The following is a 21,453-nucleotide window of genomic DNA, read 5'->3' as shown; positions in this document are numbered from 1 at the left end:
ATGATGCCTTGCCGGTCGATCGGGATGATGGGGACTCTCCTGCCATGGCTCTTTCTCCTGTCACCAGGGCCTTCGGCGAAGCCTCAATTGTCTTTCTCACGAACCCATTAAGGTTCACCTCATCTAGCGATTGCGCCGCAATGCTGTCGAGCAGAGGTACATTGATTCGGGTCATAATGATGTTGTACCTCTGGCTTGAGAACAAGGCGTGCACCATCTTTGCCTGCAGCTAAATTTCCTGGTTGGGGATGTCCACCAAGCTAATTCCGTCATTGGTGTGAACCTTCACTTTATCCATCCCCAACATGGCATAGATGTCTCTTTTTGGCTTCCTTTCCACCTTATTTGGCAGCCCTAGTGCCCTTTCCACCAACTCGGGGGTTAGCTCGATCTGCACCTGTCTGGTAGCTTCCTTGTCATGCACCGTGACAGTGCCCCTATTTCTGTTGAAGGTACGCAAGAAATCAGTGCACAGGGTGTAGTCTATCCTCCGGCCCACTGCGTCTAGGTACTTCTCTAGGTGGCACTGCTCTATGCTTTGACGTACCGCCGGTTCTTCGATGACCACGTCTTCCAGGTTGAAGACGTGGCGGAACTTTAACTGGTTGAAAGCTCTTGTTTCCACCGTGAGGCCGTACTTTACTTGTTCCTCCTCCGAGAAGGGAAGCTTGCCTGTTTTGTCCTGGCTTGCCATGGTCGCCACCTGCACATTTAGCCATTTCCATTTTTAGTATTTTTTGGCAATTAATTTGCTGAAAAACAAAAGCATAGCAGATTTTATTGAACATAGCCTTAACTTTGCCTTTCAGAATTCTATCACCACCTTTTACTTTTACATTTCAATTTTAAGAGTTTCACACTTTGTTTACTTTTTAGATTTTATTTCATTTATCCCCTTACTACCCCTTCCCCCCTTTGGAAAAGAAGAATCCATCCCAGGATTGGAGGTTGTGGGGCCAAGGCGTTCATCTTTATTTCTGTAGGAGCCAAGCGTAGAAGTTGGGGTTATATTCCAGTTGAGCTGTGCAGTCCAGATCAAAGGGTCGAATTCCTACATGTGTGATGTACGTGAGGACATCTGTGAGGAAATCACCGGAGTCAACCCGACTTGCGATGTGGAGCTCTTCCTCTGCTAAGAGGTGGTTGAGATAGGGGTGCCCTGTGATATGTTTGTCCATGGGCCGACCCCGAAGAGTGATTAACACTCTATATGAGGTAGGCGCGACGTAGGTGGGATCATACTCGGCCGTTTTGATGGCTCGCCATTGTTCAACGTTGGTCATTATGCGACATCCGTCGACTTCCCATTGCAACCTAAGAGCATACCACTGCCTCAAGAAGGGTGATCACGTATCATCCAAGTGGGATAATGTTGCAATCTCTTGGTCGGTGATGGCAGACATTGTCCGTGGGTCAAATGATGTGATGAGGCGTTGCTTAATGGCTTGCTCTTTGGAGACCTCGCTAGCGAGCAACTCAGCGGCGGCAGAGCGAGAAGCCTGTGCAAAGGCGAATTCAAAAGTCTCCCAAGAGCAAGGCATATTGCGCACTTCTATTGCAAAGGGTTCTGCTAATAGACCCAAGTCCAGGCGATCATCGCTGAGGACCAGTGCAATAAAGGTGGCATCGAGCTGTTTAATGCAGTCCACAACGTCATCTCCAGTGTCCTCCGCAAGGTCAGCGGCCAGCATTAGAAATGACTTTCGTTCATAGGAGGGCGTAAGGTCGACGGGTGGTTGAGGTCTGCTAGAACTGGAGGTTCTGACTGTATAGAGTTGCGGCTGGGAGTCCTTTTGAGTCGGCAACCTGGCTGTTGGCAAGATGGATGGGTCGGGTTTGGTCATAGCAGCTGGGCTACTGCAGTCAGCTAGGCTACGCAGCGGCGGGTTGACTTGGTCGGATGATGCCACTTGTGGTGGTGGCCGTTGTTTGGGCCGATAGGTGTGTGCGACTCTCTTGGGCTGACCCGTAGAGGAGTCGGATGGCTGGGGTTCTGGAGAGCACTGCGGCCCATGGTCTTGAGGTGTCGAGGGAAATGGGCTGATCAGACTTGAGGTCGGCATAGGACTAGTGCTTTTGGCAGTAAGGACCTTAGGGATCCACAGCGAGGCATTCCCCTCATAGTAGCCTTGCGCATGCAGGAGGATTTTAGGGGCCCATATTTGTTTAATCACGCGGCGCTTTGGGTGATGGCGTCTTGGTTTCCTAGATTTAGAGTTGTAGGTCTTATGCAGACATGCGCGTTTAGTCCTAGGCGGTTCTCGAGGCTGTTTAGGTACCCATTGCAAGCGAGGCTGTTGGGGTTTTGCTTTGGTTGCTGCGGCTTGCGGTTTATGGGAATCTGGGAGCGGCATATATGCATTACCCCCTCCTTAGTCTTGCCTACGGTTGTTTCTATCGGTGGCCCTATGAATGGTGATGGTGTTACGAGGCCCTTGCTGAAAGCTGTGACAATGCGCACGTTGCCGATTGCTAAGTGAATGTGCTGCGACTCATAATCAACATTGTAGTGGGTCTACTTTTTAAAGGTTCGCCTGAGCAATGATTATGTGCCTGCGTCCGTGGTACTTGGCAATACGTAAAATATTATGGGGACAGTTTCAGACTCGATAGAAATGGCGACTCTGCATTTGCCGAGAAGCGCGTAGGATTGAGCCCTGTATGGGCTTAATTTGGCCGTAGTGGGATGAAGTAGTGGTTTGCCAAGTTGGATCCAATGCTTGTGCGTTAAGACATTGAAGTCTGCCCCCTCATCAATCAAGGCGTTGAAGGAGCACGTTTGCTTGGCAGTGACCGTGACATGGAGGTAGGTGGGTTCTACAGCGTCCTCCTCATTATCGTAGATTTCAGTAATTGTGGCTACCCGTATTTTGACTGGCGGTTCTAACATTGGTGGCTCGTGCAAAGGATGAGTGGGAGGGTAGTACTTCTTGATACGGCTGCCATTGAAGAAGCCTATTCCGTCGCCGTCCAGTGTCTCAAGCTCAACATTACCAGTTCGACTAATTGCCCGAACCTTAAAGGGTCCGAGACCTCTAAATTTCATTTTTTGCTTATGCCCTTTTACTGAGTAGAGGAGCACTAAGTCACCCTGCTCAAACTCCCGTTCCTTGACATGTTTGTCAAACCAGCTTTTGCGTCAGGCTTTCTCGCAGATAAGTACGTGGGTGGCTAGAAGACGAGTCTCTGATAGGCGTTCCAGCTCAACCAAGCATTGCATCCATGCTTCCTTCCCTTCCCATCATTCTTGGAGCGCTATTCTCAGGCTAGGGACAAAGAATTCTAATGGGAGAATGGCTTCAGTCCCATAGGTCAGCCTAAAAGGTGTTTGACCGACGGTTGTTTTATAAGCTGTTCGGTAGGCCCACAAGGCTGCCATCAACTTGTTATCCCAGTCGCTTCGTGAGGTTGAAAACACTTTAGTCAGGACGTTGATGAGAATTTTGTTGGTTGATTTCGCCTGGCCATTAGCCTGAGGGTAGTATGGTGAGGATTTGCGATGGATGATAAGAAAGGCGGATAGGAGATGGGCTATCACTTCGTTGATGAAGTGTGTTCCTTGGTCACTAACCAGTTCGATGGGGCAACCAAAGCGCAAGATTACTTGTTCCCATAAGAACTTGGCAGTCATCCTAGCATCATTTTTTCGTGTGGCTCTCACCTCTACCCATTTTGTGAGGTAATCCGTGGCCACCACGATGTACTTGGCTTGTGAATATTGCGCCGCGGGGCTGATGGGTCCTATGAAGTCAATCCCCCATTTTTCGAAGGGTTGGCGAGCAATAACAGGGGTTAACTCCATTTGATCCTTACGAATCGGACTTTTGTCCGTTGGTACTCGTCACAATGCTTGACGAATTGCTTAACGTCACCGAAAAGTGTGGGCCACCATAGCTGGGACTATAGCACCTTCCGTGCTGTCATGTCTCCGCTAAAGTGTCCTCCTGCAATGCTGTTGTGCGCCTCTGAGAGCACATCATGCATCTCATGCTCGCACATGCACTTACGCAGCAATCCGTCTTGCCCCAGTCTATAGAGTTGGCATGCAATCAGCTAGTAGGGTTGGATTCTCAGGATTAAGCGCCTAAGCCATGCCCGTTCTATCCTCCTGCAATGCCGATGTGCGCCTCTGAGAGCACATCATGCATCTCATGCTCGCACACGCACCTACGCAGCAATCCGTCTTACCCCAGTCTATAGAGTTGGCCTGCAATCAGCTGGTAGGGTTGGATTCTCAGGATCAAGCGCCTAAGCTGTGCCCGTTCTATTGGTCGCTCGGGTAGTCCGTGCTCGAGCACTTGGACTATGTCGTCTGGCCAGTATGGTGTCAGATCGGCCCTAAATAGGTCTCCTTCGCTGGACAGGTGGAATAAGTGGATGTCAAGTAACTCTTCCATGATACCTTGTCCAGCGGCTTCTCCTGTGGGTATACGGGACATATGATAAGCCATGTAATGTTGTTTTCCCTTCCGTACCACCACGGAGAAATCGAATTCTAGGAGCAGGAGGAGCCATCGAGCTATACGTCCTGTAGCACAAGGTTTGTTCACTAAATAGAGCAGGGCTTGATGGTCCACGAAGAAGGTGAAGGGGGTGGCAAACAGGTAATTCCAGAACTTCTTCACGGCGAACAACATGGCTAATCCCTCCCTTTCCGTTGTCGAATAGTTCATCTCCATCTCAGTGAGTTGCCTGCTAGCGAAACTCACTGGGTAATCTAGGTTATGCTCACCAGGTTGGCACAACACTGCCCCCACGGCAAACTTAGAAGCGTCAATGTGTACGTGGAAGGTAATGGTCCAGTCTGGGGCTCGTAGAATCGATGCCATTGTTAGAGCCTTTTTCAATTCTTCGTACACCCGTTGGCATGCCTCAGTCCACTCGAAGACAATTAGCAGCTTGTACAGTGGCCTAGGGATCAGCGCGTAGTTCAGTATAAACCGTCGATAGTATCCTGTGTGACCTAAGAAGCATTGAACTCCCTTGTAATTACTTGGGGGTGGAAGGTCAACGATAACCCTGACCTTCGAGAAGTCCGTGGCAATGCCGTTCTTCAACACCACGTGTCCTAAGATGCATCCGTGCTTCACCCAAAACTGAAATTTCAAGGGGTTCAGGGAGAGACGATATAAGCGACACCATTCAAAGACCGCGCGGAGTTTGTCTAGGTGTTCAATCCAGGTCGAATGGACACACAAGTCATGGACAAATACCTCTAACTCCTTGCGAAGCGTGTCCTTGAAGATGGTGCACATGAGGCATTGAAAGGTGGCGGGGGCATTGGTCAACCCGAAGGGCATGACTATGTACGCAAAGACGCCCCACTCAGTGGCAAAGGCGGTCTTGTGCTTGTCTGCAGGATGCACTTGCACCTGGTTGTACCTTGAGAAGCCATCCAGAAAACTGTAGGCTTCCTTGCCTGCCACTCTCTCAAGCATGTACTCGGTGTATGGCAAGGCATAGTTGTTTCTCTTTGTAGCAGCGTTCAGCTTTTTGTAATTGATGCGCACCCGGATTTTGCCTTTCTTCTTCATCACAATGACTATGGGTGATACCCAGTCTGTGTGCTCAATTTCATAAATGAATCCAGCTCTCATTAGCTTGTCAATTTCCTCCTTGACAGCATGGGCGTGTTTTGGATTCATGGGGCACGGTCGCTGCTTGACCAGCGTTGCGTCCAATGTCATGGGTATGTTGTGAGTACATGGACGTATTTGCCTAGTCCTTAGAAGAGCTACAGGGGGTAGATCCGAGTGTTGTGACAAGACTCAACTCTTCCTTACCAGTTAAGTCATCGACAATGAACACTGGTCGGGGTATTTCCCCTTCCAGGGCTAGGTCAACCTCCTTGACCTTGGCTGGTCCTTCGATCGGTTTGCTTGTTTTCCCTTGACGCTTGGTGCCTAGCAGAACCACTACCCTATCCCCTTTTTTGAATTTAGTGAATCGCTTAGGGAGGTCCTGCGGCTTTCGCTGCCCTTCTGATCGTGTATCTCTGGGGTGCTTTGCCCTATCCTGGTGTGACCATCTGCATCTCAGGTGGACGGGTAAGTCCCCCTTGGTGCGTCTGGTCATGGGCGGCCTAGGGATCTCTGGGTCGCTATCTGAAGTAACTTCCGATTCAGAGTCAAACCCTCCATCTTCGTTGGAAGAGGCAGTCTCCTCTGGTGGAAGCAATTCGGATGGCAATTCGGTTCTAAGTATTGATGTCATTCCTGATTGGGCTAGGCCTGCTTGCTCCAGGTCTATGGCCCCCATACATTCCAACCATGCACGATCACATTCCATGCGCATGACTCCTTGCTCCAGTCTAAGGGCCTGCCTTTTCTGTGGCTTGGCGTCTGCTCGTATCTGCTCAATTTCTCGTCTATCCGTGTCATACTCTATGGTATCCACTTCACCCTCTCTCTCACCACTGAAGGATTGGCAGTCTTCGTATTCATCGCAGGAATCTTTGTCGTTCAACTGCCCATCGTATCCTAGGGCTTGGAATGCCCCGTCTCATTGGTCTAGAATCAGGACCCAGTTATACATGAGGTTCAGCTCATGCACTCTGGTCCATTGCCACTTAGGATCCTCTAAGAGATCCTGGAGCAGTTTGAAGTTGGCAGCCGGGTTACCCGTTAGCTGGTTTGCTAGGTATTCCAGTACCCTCTGGAGTTCCCTTTTGTTGGATGGCACTTGGAAGGTGACAGGCTTAGGCCTTTCATGGAGGCTTGCTACCATCATGTAGACGGGTGTCGAGAGTGCTTATCCAATCCTGCTCGTCCTCTGGGCATGGGACGTACTTAGTCAAGGACCCATAGGGTTCCTTGACCTGAGTGTTCCCTTTGAGCATAGCAGAGATGGCGTCCAGGTCGACTGGTGAGGCCTTCCAAGTGTCCATCTCTATTCTTACGGCGTCAGTTTGATTGCCAAGGAAGATCAGGCTGTTACCCCAATCTTTGATGACCCTAGCATTGCACATCCAGGGTCGGCCCAATAGGATATCATAGTCCACTCCCTTCATGACTATAAAGTCGACAGAGAACTGGACACCTGTGATCTTTACTGGCCAATTATTCAAGACCCCGAATGGCTTCACTCTCATACCGTTTGCTAGCGTGGCATTAAACCGAGCAGCTTTGACAGGCGGGTTTCCCCAAGTCTGCAGCACTGCGTGGCTAAGCACACTGACCCCAGCTCCCGTGTCTACAATTCCCTTTCTTGTTGTGTCTCCCAGGGCTAGGACTGGCAGGACTACATGCATCTCAGAGCCCTCCCAAAAGGCATTGACGTGCAAGGATTTAGGCACGGAGTGTAGCGTCAGACTTGGCAATTGCGTTTCCGCATCCTGGTCTTGAGGGTCTGCCGTGGCCTGCTCTTGCGATCCCTCGATCCACTGCTTGAGGTCTTGCCATAGGGCAGGGTGCTGCTTAAGTAGGTCCCCTAGGCTAAGTGTTACAGGTGTGGTCACTAACGTGGTTAAGAGGTTGTCAGACACTCGTCCTTCTCTTAGTCTAGACTGTCCTGGCCACTGGCCACGGCTGTTCTGCGGTTCTGTTGCATCTAGACATGGTCTCAGTGGCACTGCTGGTGGCGCAGTGGCTTCAGTCAACTTAGGTTGAGGTGGCGACATTGGCGCGCTCATGCTGGAGAGATCATCGATCTCGTCCTCTATGATGGGTTCAGTATCCTTGAGATGCTGCTGAGCCTCCCTCACCCATTCCTTCACCTTTTCTATGGCTCTAATTGCTGCTTGGGGTGCGGGTATTCCCCTATCTTAGCGCTTTCCTTTTGGGCTGTTTTAGGGGCTGAAGTCTCTGCCTCTGCATCTGAGACTTTCTTCCCATTAGATAAGGTCGTAGCACTGTCGGTCTTTAGTGTGACCTTAGCTTCCGATCTCTTCTTTCTCTGCCTACGGCTTTTCTTTCCTACTGAGGTCGCGTCAAGATTGCTAGGTCCTGGCAGAGAGATGCCGGCCTACTTCATTTGGGCTCGGGTCATAACTCGCAAGGGAATAGGCGTGGCCTCCCCATCGGGGTTTTCAACACCAAATAGCCCCAATGGGATGGATGGCAAATTAGCTGAATCGGAGGACGACTTCCGCTTTGGGCAGTCTATGAAAAGATGGGTGATTCCGTATTCTGCGCACCTTTGGTCAGCTTTGTCCCTGTTTTGTTGCTCTCTTTCAGGGCAGCGTGATGAGACATGACCGAGATGTCCGCAAGTACAACAAGTGACCGGATCCTGTGGTTGCTGCCCTCCTAGGCCTCTACCCCGTCCTCATCCTAACGTCATCACCGGCACGGGTCGATAATCCATGAGGACCGCGTTGCCCTCGTCGTCATGAGAGACGTAAGGGTATATGTAGGTATCTTCGTCATTGGGCTCCTCCACGTAATGTACGGGAGCGTCGCTGGGTGGGTAGGTCACATAAGGACCAGGCGGTCTAGGAATGCCGGTAGGATTTATGTCCATTCTAGGGACAGCTGGTTTCATATCATTAGGCGCAGGTAGGGCTAACGGGGCTCCCCTTCCGAAGAATGGTTGCGGCCTATTAGCTGGATAAGGCTGGCCGTAGGGTTGTGCGTATGGTAGTCTTCGTGGTAATCTGCAGTGTGCGGCATCGTGGCCGAACCTACTGCAGTTAGCGCAAGGTCTTGACCTAGGGTCTTGACACTCTGCTGGCAAGTGGTTTCCGCCATAGTACATGCACTGGATGTGCAGGCGCATCGGTCATCTCACCATGTCTTGTATTTTGGCTAATTCCATCTTGACCTCAGCCAAGCCTTGGTCCATCTCGGTGGTCTTCCCCTTATCTTGGGATGATGGGTTTGACCGCTTACTAGAGGTTGATGTTCGATCTAAGCTTTGCGGGTTAGTCTCTTCCAGAGTTGAGCTCCTAGAGCTTCGGTCTTTCAGCTGGTCATCGACTCTAATGGCTTCCTCAAAAACTCTAGCCACCATGTCTCACTACAAGTTTGAATTGCCTGCCAATGCCTTATATAACTCCTCATCTCTAATTCCACTTATGAATACAATTGAAACTGCTTTGTTAGTCGGTCACTCGCCTAAGGGGATTCTCTTAAAGAGACCTCATGTGGGTCACATAGTCGCGGATGTCCTCCTTCTCCTTCTGTTTGACATTCATCAAGCGTACTAGCAGGTTGTCAGAGTATCCGGGCTCGGCGAACCTCTTGACGAAGAGATCCTTGAGATTATTGAAGTTGGCTCGTTCCATGGCATCTAGGCTTGTATACCATGTCCTACCCTTATCGCTTAAGCAAAGTCCGAATGCTTGCGAACATTGAGTCTGGTCGTTGAGGCCGTTGGCTTCGCAAACTTGCTCAAACTGCTCAATGAAGCTGTACGGATCGTCATGCGGTTGGTACTTGTCGAGTTGCTTGGCAACAATTAGTATTCTGGCCTGGCTCTTTGAGCCCTGGTTTGCCCCTAATCCTGCAAGCAGAGATGTCGCTAGTGCAGTGGCACTCTGCTCTACTGCGGTATTATCGAGTAGCCGTTTCATGAGGAGCTCGCTCAGCGTCAGGTCTCCCTCTAGTGCTCTCTCATGGTCTATTCGATTCCGGCTAGCCAAGTTCAGCACTCGCTGCACCTCATGCAGCTCCATGCTTTGCCTTAGGCTCCTAGCTTGTTGATCCCTATTATACTCAGCCATGCCTTGCAATGCCCTACGAGCTAGCCATCTCTCCTCCTCTAGGTCTGCAATGATTGCATCTGCCGCCCTGCCACGGTGCTCGTACCGGGCGTGTGCATCATAACTGCTCACCATCTGTTGTATAGCATCTTGGAATACACTCACATCGAGCTCCTCGGTACACCGATGGTCTGAGATTTCTTCCATCATGGTTGAATTCTTGCGCCTCACTGTGCTCTCGATCAGGTTAACTAGTCGTGACAGATCCTTGTCGTTGATGCTCCTTGCTTGGTTCTATCCTGCGCTTCGCGCGTTTGTCTATGTCTTGGGTCCTCTCCTATTGGTGGGTTTTTTGAGCGATTTATCAGAGTTAGTTCCTTTAATTACTGAATACAATTCTCAACTTATGGTCACTCGTGAGTGTATTGTTCCTCGTGCACTTGTGCTCAATCAGGCTTTCAGCTTTCCTAAGTGTACTTCAAGTGCGGAAATTCAACATGAGTGTTGTAAGCAATTTCCCGGCGTCTTACTCACTCTCGCTCGTTTCGGGCCTGATAGGCTTTGTTACTCAAGTCCCGGCCATTCTAATGGGTTCTAGGGTCTGCGCTGCTTCTCATTGTTCACTAGGGGGTAGGTCGTTGGGGAATGCTCCAGTGTGTCCCTTGGTCTTGACTCCTACGTCGGAGACTGCCTACAAGGCGTTAGCCACGTCATCCTGGAGTGGGTTGTGCTTCCAGTCGCTTGTGGGGGTCAAGTTCTGATGTCTTCACCCTTTTTTTTTCTTTTTTTTTGTTCGACTCTAGGAATCGCATGTCTGATTTACCAATGGTCCGATTTACCAGTGGTCCGATTCTGGAAATCGGACCATGTGTGTCAGGGTTGAATGGCAATCTCAGAGTCCGAGTGTCCGATTCTCAAAAATCGGACAGGTAAATGTTAATGAATCGGACAAGAGTGGTCCGATTCTGGGCTGGTCCGATTCGTCCGAATGGTCCGATCGGACAAGGCGGTCCGATTTCTAAAATCGGACGGGTTGGTCCGAGTGTCCGATTCTGGTGGTCCGGTTGTGGGCGGGTCCGATTCTGGGAATTGGACCGGACAGGTGGTCCGATTCTGGATTGTCCGAGTGGTCCGATCGGATGGGTTGTCCGAGTGTCCGAATCGGACGGGTTGTCCGAGTGTCCGAATTGGACAGGGTGGTCCGATCAGACGGTTGTTCGAGTGTCCGATTCTGGGAATCGGACACTGGGTCGAACATCCGATTCCGTCGGCCCGACGAACTTGCGAGCATGGATTCGCCCAAAGATCTCCAGATATCTATTACTATTGACCACGAAATTCACCAGCGATGGAGTTGGAGTGGTGAGGGAGAGATCGGTGTACCTGGAGATCGCCGAATGCAATGTCACTCCGTGCCCTGGTCGATCGAATGGTCGCCAAGCTCTCTCTCTCTCTCTCTCTCTCTCTCTCTCTCTCTCTCTCTCTCTCTCTCTCTCTCTCTCTCTCTCTCTCAGCTGGTTGAAAATAAGGATTCTCTTGCCCTTCCAGAACTTATACCCTGCTGGTCCTTCCCTGAACACTACAAATCACTCTCCTAGCGTTTTCTACACATTTACATGCGCATTTCCTCCATTTTTCCCCTATTTTCCCCGATTTTCTCCCTGTTTCACAGCAGTAACCCTCTGCCTCTCGGGTGTGATTTCCTACTGTTAACCTACCCTAAACACAACATAAATCGAAAGCAAAACACTGAACTAATTTCTCCATGTTTTCCAATCATCAAACAACCAAAATATCCCAAAATACTTACATGTTCTCAAGATCGAAAACACCCAACTTCCTACCTATCTCAAGCTCCGTTTCGGGGATGAATACCCTACTTCAATGCTCGATATGAGGCGCGCAAGTGCTCAAGCTTGAATCCGTTGGTCCCGGCAATGGAACCAAAATGTAGGAGCTTTCGCTCAACCGCCAAGACCCACGGACCGCTTATTGTTTCAAGCGTTCCAAGGAGCTCTAATGGCTATCTCTCACCTAGCCGACGTGCCGTCGATCCTACGAGTGTTGTGAGTTTACCTTGATGCCCGATCGAGTGCCCTCCTCTCTTTTGCACTCCGGTAGCTCCACGACTCTTGATGCTAGCTCAAGCATCCTCAAGCCTCCTCCATCTCCAAGCTCCATCCTCCATAGCCGCGCGCGCAAGAGAAAAGAGAGAAGAGAAGAGAAGAAGAGGAGAGGAGATGGTGAAGAGCTTCACCCTCTTGATCCCTCACTCTCACACACACTCACATTGATTCAGGGGCTTCAAATCATATGACACCCCATGGAGAATATTTTGATGAGATGGTTGCAGGTTTGCATGGACATGTCTGTACTGGAGATGACACCAATATGACATTCAGCACACAGGAATTGTTCCGTTGATGAAGCTTGATGGCAAGAAAAAGAGCATGGATGATGTACTACATGTACCTACAATAACCAAGAATCTTTTATCACTTGGACAAATGGCAGAACAGAATCTGCATGTGAGATTTAATAGAGATGGATGCTTTGTTGAAGAATATGTTAATGGTTGCAAATTGATTGCTAGAGGCCAAAGAGATGGTAGAATGTTTACTCTTGATGCTTCAATTCCATAATTGAAAGCAACCAAATTTGCACATGATGATGGTGCTATATGGGATGTTGAGATATGGCATAAGTGGATTGGCCATGCGAATGTACAAAAGCTGAAATCTATGCAATAGAAGGAGATTGTGCTTGGACTGCCTAAGTTAAAGTATCATGACTTTGGACATGTATGTGATGCATGTCAGTTTGGAAAGCATGCACGGTTTCCATTTATGAGACATGTACGGAATAGCTCATGACCCTTGTATTTGGTACATTCAGATGTATGGGGTCCGTCTCATAATGCTTCATTGGGTGGTGCTTGTTATTATGCATCCTTCATTGATGATTTCAGTACCTGGCTTTAAATACTGAAACATAAGGATGATGCGTTTGATGCATTCAAGGACTTCAAGAAGCATGTTGAAAATGAGTTGAGCTATAAATTTTCATGTCTTAGATCAGATGGAGGTGGAGAATGTCTCAAATTACTTTGGCAGGTACTTTGCTAAATATGGGATCAGAAGACACTTGCGGCTATACACCGCAGCAAAATGGTGTAGCAAAAAGAAAAAATAGGGTACTGATGGAATCAACAAGAGCTATGCTGAATGAGAAGATTTTGCCAAATGGTTATTGGGATGAAGTAGTAGTGATTGATGTCTATGTGGTGAATAGAACCCCTACAGTAGGGATTCATGATGTAACTCCATATGAGAGGTTGTACGGTCATAAGCCTGATATTTCACACTTGAAGGCATTTGGCAGCATTGCATATGTGCATGTTCCTAATAAAAAGAGAAAGAAATTGGATCCTAAAGCTCTCAAGAGTGTGTTCGTTGGTTATGCACAAGACTGGAAATCTTACAAGTGTTATGTACCATCTACACATGAGACATTGATTAGCAAAGATGTTGTTTTTTATGAGCTGGCATCGTTGTATGGTAATCCGATTGCAGTGGCTACTAATGGATTAGCCAGCACTAGTAATGCTGAAAATACACCTACAGCGAGTACATCTATGAGTGGTCCTACAGGTGATGGGTCATCTATATTAAGTCATTGGTCAGGATGCTTGCGGAGCCGTACTTCTACATCCACTAACACGGATATGTCAGTGAGGGGGAGATTGGATAAGGGAAAAGAAAATATGCTTGAGGATGTGAGATCCACTTATAACAGGTTATGAGTCATCTAACAGTGACAGTTTGGATAGTGAGTTGGGCATTCCATCTATTATGACATCATCTGGAGCAAGGAAGAGTCATTATGTACCACCTCATAAGAGGCAAGCTCAAAGTGGGACACAGTTACGAGATCTGAGAGAGTTAGAAAACCGGTTGACAGGTTTAGATACACTGGTTATTCAGCCCACCATTATGCATATATGGCTAGTGTGATAGGTTACAAATAACCTACAAAGTTTGATTATGCAATTACATATGATAACTGGTGTGCTGCCATGGATGAGGAGTATGCAACCCTGGCTGAAAATGAGACATGGAAATTGGTTGGGTTGCCTGAAGGCAAAGTCTCCATTGGCTGCAAATGGGTGTACAAGGTTATGTGCAAGTCAGATTTTTCACTAGAATGCTATAAGGCCAGGCTGGTTGCAAAAGGGTATGCGTAGCAATATGGCCTTCAGTTGACTATGAGGAGACTTTCAGTTCGGTGGCTAAAATGGCAACAGTCAGAACTATCATTGCCTTGGCAGCATGCAAAGCTAGAAATTATGGCAAATGGACGTCAAGAATGCTTTCTTGAATGGCAATTTGGTTGAGGAAGTATATATGAAGCAGCCTGAAGGCTATGTTCACTTGGACTTTCCTACACATGTATGTAACTTGAAAAAGGCTTTATATGGGCTGAAACAGGCACCTAGAGCATGGAATGCTTAGATCAAGAGTTATTTAGAACAACATGGGTTTAGATTGGGTAATGCAGATCACAGTCTATTCACGAAGAAGACAGATCATGGATATGTGCTTCTAGTGGTTTATGTAGATGATCTTATCATCATTAGAGATGATGAAGAGGGCATTGCTGAAATTAAATCATGTTTATAGGCTGAATTCAGAGTCAAATACCTTGGTAAGCTTAAGTATTTTCTTGGGATTGAGGTATTCTCTATGCCTCAAGGTATATGGTTGCTCTAGCGAAGCAGTATGCTCATGACATGTTACAGAAGTATGGTATGGCTGAATGCAAGCCTATGGAGACACCTCTTGATCAAAATGTTAAACTGTAGATTGATGTTGGGAATGATATAGAGAATATGACCATGTATCGACAAATGGTGGGCAGCTTGATATACTTCTATTACCCGTCCTGACTTATGTCATGCAGTGGGGCTGATTAGTCAATTCATGCAGAAGCCTTGCAAACCACATTTAGATGTAGTCAGGAGGACCATGAGATATGTAAAGAGTACTACAGATTATGGGCTATTTTATGCATATGGAAAATCCCTTGACTTGACAAGATTTACTGATGTTGATTGGGCTGGTTGTGCCTATGATAGGAGGTCAACTTGTATTATGCATTTTGATTGGGCAGTAGTATGATCAATTGGCAGAGTAAGAAACATCATACTATTACATTGTCTAGTACAGAAGCTAAGTACAGAGAGCAGCTGCCTTAGCAGCTTCTTGCGAAGCAGTTTGGTTGATGAAACTACTAAAAGACTTGGGAATACAACTAGAAAGCAGAGTGAGATTCAAATCATATGACATCCCATGGAGAATGGTTTGATGAGATGGTTGCAGATTTGCATGGACTATCTCATCTTCTTGGTCATCATTCAAACGGATATGTTGTCCCAACTTTCCAGTAACTCCTCCTACAAGGCGAATCATGGATTTATGATCATTCAACTCTTCTCTAATTGGACCCTTACATATGTCAATGATACGATCCAAACTAGATAAAGCTTCAAGCCTAGACCCATCACATAGATGCATCTCAAGGCGGTCCCTATTGTCAGATATAGCATTATGGCCATTGATCTCATCCACTTGGGAAATCATCAAGGCATATTCACATGGAATTCTTGGCCTTTCGTGGCACACCAACCACACATTTAAAATGTTTGGGTCTCCAAACCCATCTCATATTCCGTTTTATATTCTTATATTGCCTCGTTTTGCCACACTGGTCTAATGGACTCAAAGTAAACTTATTGCTATAGCCAGATGGCCTCACATCCTTAGGGTTTCTACTCAGCATAGGTGGACCTTGGGCATGGTACACCTTCTTCATATGAGATGTCTTCCCTTTCCTTTGTCCACACTGCAATGCTTAGCCATAGAAACCATGCTTTTACTAAAAGGAATAGCATCTACTCGAAAGCATGATTCATCACTAAATTGAAAAGGCTTCTCAAGAGCCTTACTAGTAGCACAATTAGGACCACTCATAGCATGCTTATCCATACTCATAGACTCAATGGGCCGTGGTCTAGGGAGTCCTATGCTATGCAATAAGGTGTCTAGTCCATCGCCTGATGATGGTGTTTTAATAATTCTATCCTTATTTGCTATTGTTTCCCTAGAATCGAAGGTAGGTCCTAATAGAACCTTCCTCTTTAATAAAGGTTTTCCACATATGTAGATATTGTCCAATGCTTTATGGATCTGCAAAATTGCACTTCGGAACCCAATTGCATCAAGCCCTAGCATCGAAGGTATCTCCTGCTCATAGGCATATATTACTTTAACTAGTGGCATCACGGTCTTTCCCTCTAAGATCTTATCACCACTGAGGATTGTAGACGCATGTGCCTTCTTAGCCTCACTTTTACTTTCTAATCCTTCCTCTAACCCCCATGGACTATTTCTCATGATTACTCCATGGGTATTTCCCCATAGTGACCTAAACTCTAGCATGGTGTCACTTTTAGGAAAAAGGGTAAAGTAATCGGCAACATTTCTAGCCAAAGATCCCACTAAACCATTTAAAATGGAAAAAGTATATTTAGGGTTATGGGGGGTTCCTTGGTTTCATCGTCATGCTCATGGCTGAAATTAATCAGCCTATTTTAGCATCCATCGCTTCAAGGAGGATATCAACTATAGAATAAAGCTAACAAGTCCCTTATAAGACCAAGATTGGGTAACCGCCACTTATAGGCAGCTCTCAACAAACGCTCCACCTATCGAGACCTAAAATGGGGCCGACACTGGCTCTCTATCACTAGCCGGACCTCCAAGACACATAAGACACCCCACACGGCCTCATGGCCATGAGCGTCTAAGGCTCACACTACACTGAACTCTAATATCGATTTTGCATTTGTAATAGAACATAGTCCAAGGTTTACCTTTCCCTACTCCTCTGAGGGAGATCCCATAACATTTAGGATAATACCTCATATCACATACACAGGAGGCAACCTCTCAGTTGAAACACCACGACTTCACTGTAGCTCTCCTACATCTCACAGATTGGCCCCTTGATGCGCTGCTCCAACATAGAGAACAAATGTACCAGCTCCACTCTTTTTTATATTGAACGATCTAGGAGTTGATATTTCCTCACTAGACTGACCCCAACGAACTGCTCATCTATCCTACAGCCTAGGAATCCTCACACACTCCACGTTGGTCATTTATTTAGCAATCAAGTGCTATGTATCTAGGTTTTATACCATGTGGCATGCAAAATGTAGATGTGTATGACCATTGTGCGAAAACATTCTATGATTAGAAATTAGCCATGTGGTGCACAAAACAATCCTTTAATAATTTTCGATCTACTCGTTGTTGCTGCATTGCTAGAGACTAGCACGGAGTTTCCTCGTGCTACTAGTCTCCTTAAATTTAATTTTTTATTGGCCTAGATGCTATGCATAAACCAAATGAATCAGAATTTTATATATTTCTAGCAATCTCTCACTTTTACAATCTCTTTTTCCCCTGATCGGTTAGGTTTTGCCACGTTGCATAGGTTCAAGGTTCATTTGTATGTCATTTTTTCATAGAGAAAGCAATAAAAATGCACTAAAACATAAAAAACAAGAATGAGCTTAGGCTTAATCCTCATGCCTCAACCTTGCTACACATCCACAACTATTAATCATATTTTTTCCTAATCATTTATCGACGAAAAATCTATTTTTCTCCATTTCTCTATTTATTCCTATTTATTTTTTCAAAAATTATGAAAAATAAAAATTGTGAGCTCTCACTAATCAAAAGCACTCAGTCCCATTTTTACATTCATCTTTATTCCATGGGACCTCAAAACACTCACTAAAACTCCCAATTTCTATGATTTCTTCAAAAACTACACTTTGCGGGTTTTACGTGTTTTGAGGAAAAACTACTATATCATCAAAATTTTTGGTTTTTTCTTTCATTTCAAAGATAATTCAGCATATGCAACCAAGATCAATCATCATCAATCATTTCCTTCAATTATCTTTCATCAAGCAAAGAAAAAGACCACTTACTCATAGAAATCCGGGTGTTCAAGGCATGTATCCCGAGATTGAGAGGCCGCTTACGCTTCCCTCTTGCTGCTGACACGCTTCCAACCCCAATCTATGTCCTCTAGTGCTCCATTAGCATCATTTTCTTCAAAATCATCATCAATCCCCCATCCCCTTCTCTCTTTCATTAATGCATATGAACAGCCCACAAGAAGAGAAAAAGGAGGAGAGAGAAAGAATAAAAATCAGATTTTCATTCCCTTCATCATATTACACATGGTTACCATCAAAATCTCACCCTCTTTGCATAGATCAAGGATCTCCCTCTCTCTCTCTACATGATTGAGCATCCAAGAGGCACAAAAATCCCAAAAAAATGGGGCGTCAATCAAAAAACTCCCCCTCCTTGCATCTCGACATGTTCTTGCATGTTTTCTTCATTTAGAGTTTCATTTCATTTCATTTATAAATTGTCCACTTCAAAAAATTCACTTTCACACTGCCGTGTGGAAGGGTTTTCGACATGTTTGGGGATGCAAATAGACTCTAATTTGCGATCCGACTGGACAATTGGCTTCATGATGTTGAAATCTATAAAGTTGGGCCCTATCGTGCACTTTTTGGCTCGTGGATCCAGTGACTATTTTACAACGCCAAACCTTGCGAGGATTAAATGGGGGTCAAACAACCTCCGATCGACGAACCAAGTCTTGCATTGGATTCCTGATGTCTAAATGCATCTAGGAAAACTCTAGCTTAGTCATCCACCACCGCTTGATTTTTCATGAAAATTGGCTCTTTAACACCTCTTGGGCACTTTTCAGCTCCAAAAACGAGCTCTGATGCTTAAGAACGGGTCCAAATCGGGTCTTAAAATCGAGCTTTCACCTATGGAATTATAACACCCCTGAAAGTTCAACTAGCAAATGAAGAGGAAAAAATCAGCACACATGTATGTCCTGCAGTCCCCCTATGCTTAGATGAAAATTATGTGGCATTGGTTGACTAATTGCCTTAGATATGGGTCCATTTACAACAAAGTAACTCAAATGGGAGTTTACCGATGCATTTGTGCTAGATTTCTACATCTCGAACTACTCCATTATCATGTGCAAACATGGCTGCCTTCAATTCCAGGATAGATGTATCCAAGGTAAACATTTTGCCATCTCTCTTGCCTTTGGCAATCAATTTACAGCCATTGCCATATTCTTCAATAAAACAATCATCCTTGTTGTATTTGACTTGCAGATTCTATTTTGCCATTTGTCCAACTGACAGTAAATTCTTGGTAATAGAAGGTGCAAGTAGTACATCATGTAGGCTCTTCTTTCTGTCATTAGGCATGAGCAATAGAACCACACCTGTATGCTGAATATCATGTTGTGTATCATCACCAATACATACAAATCCATGAGACCCTGCTACTAACTCATCAAACCATTCACCATGAGGAGTCATATGATTGGATGCTCCTAAGTCTATGTACCATTTCTCATATTTTCATTGCTTAGGCATATTCTTTGATACATGCTGCATAGCAAACAGTCTATCTCCCTGGTCATCCTAAGTACCACTCAAAGATGCATAATGCCCATGATGTTGCCTACCTAATTTGCATTCATATCAGCTTGCTTTTTATGGAAATCCTTCGCGATATGCCCACATCTTCCACAATAATGACAGTATTTATCCCTATTAGACTGCTCATGCAATTGTCAGGAGCCAACTCTGCCTCTAGGTGATCTCCCCCGACCTCTAAAGGCTCCAGATCCTCGATATCCTTGTGTATTTGAGCTATGCCAAGCATTTTGTTGTTGCTGTCCATGTGTGTTTCAAGTGTCTCCTCGACCCCGAAAAACTCCACGAGCTCTACCACCTCTAGCTCGCTGACTAGAGTAAAAGACAGTGTCTTTGCCTTGAGATGTGCTTAAACTTGTATTTAAGCCAAGCTTTACTTCTTCATGTAGTAGCAGTGCAAGTAACTTATCCCAATCAGGGGGTTCTATTTTCACATAAATGGACGTATCAAATGCCTTATACTCCTTGTCTAATCCATTCAATGTCACTGCAATCATATCATCCTCTAAAACACGAGATCCAATAGTAGCCAGCTGGTCAGCTATGGTCTTTATTTCCATCGTGTATGCTTGAATGCTTCTGCCATTCCTAGACATGTTGTTGAATTGCTACTTCAGCTGTATCTTCCTTGCATGCGTGACATTACCATAATTCTTCTCATGAGTGTATCCTAAGCATCCTTTGGGGAATAGCAACTGGTAATTTGCATAGGCATTGCATCAAAAATGCACAAAGAAAATCAGTGCAGTACTTTACTAGCTCTTTCCAACCACTGTCGGTGAGCTCTCTATTGTTCCTATGTAGGATTCCGTTCAGGCAATTCGGGTTTAACTTCAGCTCCCATACATAAATCCCAATAACCTTGCATCCTAAACTTCCAAAGAGCAAAATTTTTGTTATCAAGCTTCTCTCCCACAATTTGAGTGATATTATTAGTGCCTTGAGCATTTGCCATATTTACAACTAAGGTATTCAATGCTATATGCAATCTGTAAGTGCTTGACTCCCTGCCGTTTAGGAATAGACTTTTTGCAGTTCAAGAATAGTTTTCCCACAATTCAAGAACAGTTTCATGCAATTCAGGAACAGTTTCCTGCAGTTCAAGACCAGCTTCCTGCAATTCAAGGCCAGTTTCCTGCAGTTCTTCAGGTAGAGTTTCCTAACAACCTGCTTGCTGTAAACTATATTCCAGAAATGAAAAAACATAGTCAACTAAGCATAAACTAAGCTCAAATCAGTTCAAAACATTCTATGGTAGGGGCAAAACATCCCAGCAACAAACTATGTCCATACAAGCATCAATAGATGCATAGAATTGATGCTGACATTCACTAGACTTCCCCATAGTTTATGATAGGCGGGCAGCCTATTATGACCAATACCATAAACTCTGTAATAATTAGGGTATTATCAGCTCAAAAATATCCTTAAACCACCATAGACATGTCCCAGTACATTGGGGATTCAATATGTGACCAAACAAGAATCAATGTTTGTACTGTATGCAAGTAACAGTGTCAAATACTCTAACCACAGATTGTTTACAATCGGTCCACTGCTATAACCAATAGTATTTTCTCTGCTAAAACAAGAGTATTCAAACATCAAAACATCCCCAAAACATCTCATATAGTTGCCACTCTATGTAAGAGTTGATACATGTCCAACAGGTCAGAATATATTGCATGTATGCCAAGTGAAGATTATAGGTATCCTTCCTGTAGACAATAACTAGTCAATACCCCAGTATAACTAGCAATAAATCAGTCTAAACTCTAGGCTTTCAGCACTCACTGTATCTCAAAAAGCATTTACCACTCAAGTGGTATGATCCAAGCATTTGTCAGTATCAAATAAGTGTCATAGATACTTCAACCCTGTAGGTATATTGTTTCCAAATTCAGGATAGCAACTAGTTCATTGTTTCTAGCCTACAAATAAGCTCCAAAACTGAGCATTTAACAATCCAGAACCATGCTCAAATGCATGAAAATAAGGGCATATACATTTTTAGGATGAAAGCCACCAGTGCCTTGGAACCACCTATTGTTTACTGCAGTAAACAACCAGTATGCACAGGTCTGTGCTAAATATCTCAAAATCTGTGAAGAATTTGAAAAAACTTTCTTCTGCAAAGTTGTAGACCATGTCAAAATGGCCAAAAAGAGAGTGCCCTTTCTCCAAAATACAT

This window comes from Lygodium microphyllum, chromosome 24 (assembly GCF_053477565.2).
Source record: "Lygodium microphyllum isolate KBCC chromosome 24, Lygodium_microphyllum_v1.1.10, whole genome shotgun sequence".
Classification (NCBI taxonomy): domain Eukaryota; kingdom Viridiplantae; phylum Streptophyta; class Polypodiopsida; order Schizaeales; family Lygodiaceae; genus Lygodium; species Lygodium microphyllum.
This window is presented reverse-complemented; position numbering follows the sequence as displayed.